This window comes from Arachis ipaensis, chromosome B07, assembly GCF_000816755.2.
Source record: "Arachis ipaensis cultivar K30076 chromosome B07, Araip1.1, whole genome shotgun sequence".
NCBI lineage: Eukaryota > Viridiplantae > Streptophyta > Magnoliopsida > Fabales > Fabaceae > Arachis > Arachis ipaensis.
In genome coordinates this window covers 9,426,694-9,431,889 of record NC_029791.2, presented here as the reverse complement: position 1 = coordinate 9,431,889, position 5,196 = coordinate 9,426,694, and the positions used below count along the sequence as shown (strand labels likewise).

At 38.0% G+C, this 5,196-nt stretch overlaps 1 long non-coding RNA gene across 2 annotated transcripts; it reads right to left on the bottom strand.

Annotated features, from left to right (window-relative positions):
• Positions 2,460-3,040, bottom strand: LOC110264847. 2 transcript variants are annotated; one of them, XR_002351107.1, is made up of 3 exons: positions 2,899-3,040; positions 2,631-2,775; positions 2,460-2,498 (listed from the first exon to the last, which is right to left on the bottom strand). It is a non-coding gene; the product is annotated as an uncharacterized LOC110264847 (long non-coding RNA). The 2 variants fall into 2 exon arrangements; XR_002351106.1 differs by having other exon boundaries at positions 2,631-3,034.

Below are 5,196 nucleotides of genomic sequence, written 5' to 3'. Positions count from 1 at the left end.
ATCGAACTTAATACTCATAACTGTAAAATTGATTGTTACATTACATCAGACAGAATGAACTGGATAAACGGAAATTCAAAAGTCCATGAAAATGGAAAACCAATGACATGTATACTACCACCGATGCTCATAATTAAGTAAAAAAAAAACCAACAAAAATTACAAGTCATCTTACAATTACTACCGTGCCTTTTCCCTACGAGCGATGCAAACACTACCAGACCAAAACTTTGCAACAACTAGACCAAGTAATCCTGTGTCTGAATTGCGTGCTTCTGCAGATACTCTCTCATTGGGTATGTCATGTTGTAATAACCAGCAATCGGACTCACCCGAGATTTGTCATTCAACCCCAAAGGCAACAATGATGAGCTACTGAAGAATGTGCGAGGATGTAAATTACAAACACATAGCACCACCAAAAATTACAAACTGAGGGGGTAACTGTCCTCAGCACAGAGGTCTGGGATATTTATCTGTTTGAACAGAACACGCTTTACTCCAAAACTCATCCTGCCTATCAGTTGTTGTTCCAGAAAACGGCATGACCACAACAACAAGCTCCGCACATACGGCATCAAAAAATGATACCATGCTCAGAGGCTGCTTTGAATCAAACGTCGATGATATAGCTAGATTCGGAATTCCCCTCCAATTAAGCAATCGAATGATAAGCATTCTTAGGCGGACAAGGACATATTGTTTGCAACGTCTATGGTAAATCTTCTTATTCTTCTGCTGCTTCCTGTAACACCAACTTTACGCATTGATTGCCTGTTGTTGCACCCGTCCTCCTCCATGTCCTCGTCAACAATAGGGGTAAGAAATTAACATTACTCGTACTAAAAATTTCACTCAAAAATTGTATGCAACAGTTTTTTCCCGAGTAAAATTCAATTTAATATTCCCTCAACAAAGAAAAAACAAACATCATCATCCATCTGGTTAATATTTAATCTTCTGTGTCGATTGTTAATATCTTGTTTAAGCCGTGTTGCTGGGTAGGATCTTTCCCGTCATTTTTTCGAAAAGAATTACTGGAAAGGACTATCAAATCCAATATCGTTGGAATTTTCAGCCACGGATGGAATAAAAGTAAAATGGATCAAGAAAGAAGATGATAGTGTTTGGTTGAATGCAGCTTGGCACGGAGTTGTCGAGCTATACAGGTTAAAGCATCAATATTTTGAGATTTTTAAGTATTACGGTGAATCTAAATTTAATCTCGTGGTGATCTGTTCGAGTGCTTCGGAGATTGAATACTCAAGTTTCAGAAGTTTCCATGATGCTCACCCTTATATGACTCGGAAAATTATTTCCCACAAGGAGGTCATCGTCATGGAAACTTGTGAAACTCGAATATTCAAGCTCCGAGTCACTCGAATGGATCACCGGGAACTTAAATTTAGATCCTCCATAACACTTAAAAATCACAAAATACCAATGCCCTAAACCCAATAACTTTACAATTCCGTACCAACATTCATTAAACCAAATACTAACATCTTCTTTCTTACTCCATTTTACTTTTATTCCTTCCCTGGCTGATACCTTCACCGATATCGGACCAGACAACCCTCTCCAACAATCCTCTAAAACTATCCGACTTTACAGCAGCACGTACTCAACTATTTACTAACAACAGGCACAGAAAACTATACAATACACTAGTATTCTCTGTTCTAACGACTTTTTATTCACATACTAAGTTGAACTGGAATTAATGCAATTTAACCAAAATCTGACAGATCATTTTGCCTTTTTTTGTCAACAAACTATAAATTGGAGTTTCGAAACGGAAAAATTTATTAAAATCCAGGATACCTTTATACCCAACAAAAGTTACTATATTACTAACCGATTCGTGAAGAGGTACAGAACGAGGGAACCACTAGCCGCCTAAACAATTTTGGAGCTGCTCTTCCGTGTTAAATTGCTCCTTCCGTGATTCTGTCGGGGCAGAGGCGAATCATTACAATGCGGGGGTACCGGAGAAGCAATCAAAAATAGAAAATGCATTTAGATAGGACTATCAACAATCAATCAGCCGATGAACATGGACAGAAAATCCGACAACAATAAAAATCATGATTCGTAAAAACTGCTTGTATAATGCAATTCCCCCGACACAGAACCCTCTTTTGATGTTCCATTCCATCACCCAAGACTACCCTTACATTAATTAAGTGTGGATATTCAGCTTTACTTTTTTTCCAAACTAATCTGTTGCCTTCTCAATTACACAACATGCAAGCATCAACGTGACTCATTGCAATTCATACATGCGAAAATATATTATAAGTATTTTAAAGGCAAGGTATTTACATAAATTTAGGTTTAGAATTGATTCTCTAACTTATAAATAACATAGTCCCCAGAATAGTATGGAATTTGTCAGTTTACCTGGATTCATCAACAATAAGCTTTCGACTCGTATCTGATTGAAGCAACAAAGCACCAACAACACAATATCGGTTAGGGTCTGCATCACTCATCGCCTACAGAACAACAACACCCTAAAATAAAATTAAGTATCTAAAATTAAAAAAAATACATGAATTGGACCAACCTTTCAACTCCTTCGTTAACAAAAATAACATATATGAAGAAATATTGGTGGTTCAACATACCTTTTTTCCAGTTCTACTGTACGCCACCTACACAATTCCCTCTTCAGTGCGCATCCCAAGGGTAATCACCCTCATCAAAGCACCGGAACTCTTCCTCCTTATCCCGCGGTGTCTTTGTTCCGAGGTAATCCAGATCTCTCCCCCACTCATAACCCCCACCTTACAATTAATCAAACAATGAATCATAGCAACACACAGCGGCATTACAATATAAATAACCCACAAATTCACACTTCTGAAATACCAGACGACAAGGGCGAGGAGTTACCTTAAAGCCCGGACCGTTACATACGTTAGAAGGGGTCGACGTTTCTGCTTCTAGGTGTGATGAACTGGGGTTAGGGTTCTCCTTGTTATAGAACAGCGGCTGCTACATTCTCTTTAAACCTATTATGTTTAACCAGTCTTGGACTAAGCCCAAACAAAATAACCCGAACTAAGTAATACCTCTATGGTCATCGTAGGATTGCAAGCCTCGATTACCCAAATCGGCCACCATTTGCTCCTCCGAATCACCTCTATTCCGAAAAGGTCCTATTCTACCATGTATTCTCCTGGGTATGCAACCAGGAACCACTGTAAGCCACAAAAAATTAAAAAACCCTTAAACATGAGATTATACAAAAAGGGAAAATAAAAGTGCAGCCAGAAGTGAATTTAACAGCACCTAACTTTTAACGGACTTTGTCGAATACTAGGAAAGTATTTCCTCAGGGTATATAACTTTTCCCCAAAGGTGGACACCATCAGAATAAGTCGCGATTTCATTGGCCTTATCTGTAGGTATTTTAAGTCCGTCACAGGCCACATCTCCCAAACACTGTGAAGCTGATATTCGATCAATACATTGGAAACGAACCACAAGGACTTTCATATCAATAATGAAGAAATTCACACATGTGAATCAGAGAAGATAAGGACCACGAACTACGAAGAAGGTTGACGATTCTGAATCTGATCTTACTGAATTGGGGTTACGATTTTGTTTATTTTTTACCAGACCCTGCATTCTTCTGGACTCCACCATGTCATTTTGTTTCTTTGTTTCTTATATCATCTTGTTTCTAGTCCACTCATGCCCAAAAACAAAATTCTAAAGCAAAGGCCCAGCCCACTCACTAAATCCAATATCAGATTTGTTACATCGGCTCCAGCTTTCATTAGCCAGCTCCACCTACAGCAGCCAAGGCAGACAATGTTATAAAGCCCTGCCAAGCCTGTTCCCTAACACCATCATCTTTGCCACTTTGTCAACACCTCCTTAAATCTGTATGAGTAAATCTGTACGTTATAATTGGCCTTACTTCTAACAACCTTTTGACTTAATGCACAACTATATATAACTGCCTTTTTTATGCGTGTTTCGTTTTTTTTATTTTCTCAATATTTTTTGCGCTCTCTTCCTTCTATGTGTTCTTTTCGTTCTCTTCATTTTCAACGCCTCCCACAATCAGGAGCTTCTGGAAACCGTTCATCTCTAGTCAAACTCCCGAAGAACAAACACCACCTTGGGATCCCAGAAATGTGACGACGTTGTAACAACTAAGCTGCCACGTTTGAGGGACTACTGTTCCGGGCCTGGGCTTTAGACCAGGTGGCCCAACAACTGGTGAACCCAAGACCCGACTTATTAGGGATCTGCGCGTTGATATGGCACATTCCTTTAATTCCACCCATGTCACCTCCGGCACTTAATGCCATGGAAACGCATCGTATCTTTCCAATTCAAGAAGCGCCGGAATCCTATAAGAAGGGGAACCACGATTCTCCCAAGGTATGCAACCTAACCCTAGCTTTCGACCTCATAGACACTTTATTGATTTTGACATCGAAGTGTCATTGCAGGTCCACTCCCATTCGATTCTCACTCAGTGTCCCAGAGGAGAATTAGTCAAGGAACGTCTAGTACCTGGTCGCGGTCTCGTCAAGTCAGATCCGACTTGAACATAAATAATAAAAGAGAATCTAAAGAGCAAGATGAAGACGCAAAAATGAAAGACTAGAAGGTGGATCTGAAAAACGACAGAAGGTGGATGTAGCGACAGATTCGAAGGCAATGTAAAGATGAAAATGGAGCTTTAAAACTAGTAATCCCAACTCGAATAATTTAGTGATTAGGGTTTTGAAGCAAAACCAAAGCCAAGTGCAATTCAATTGGTGACTTGGTCATTGAGTTAAACTTTAAAGTGGCAACTAAATTTTTTCTTTAATTTTAAATTAATCCTTAGATTTTCAATTAGCTCAATTTGAATCTTGAATTTTCACTTTACGTAATGTGAATAATTAACATCATGTATTAGAATATAGTTCGATCACGTATAATGAGGTGATGATATATTAATTAGTGACACATAAAATATTATTATAGCATAATTTATCTACATATCACTTTTATGTCATCAAAGGTGGAAACAAACCAATTAAATTTGACATATAATTTGTTGTAAACTAATTTTTTAAGTACTAAATTTGGCATGTTATAAAGTGTGATGTAATCTTATATTTATTAAAAGGCTTGATAATTTTCTTTTAAATTATTTAAAAAATATTTTTCAATAAAAAATTA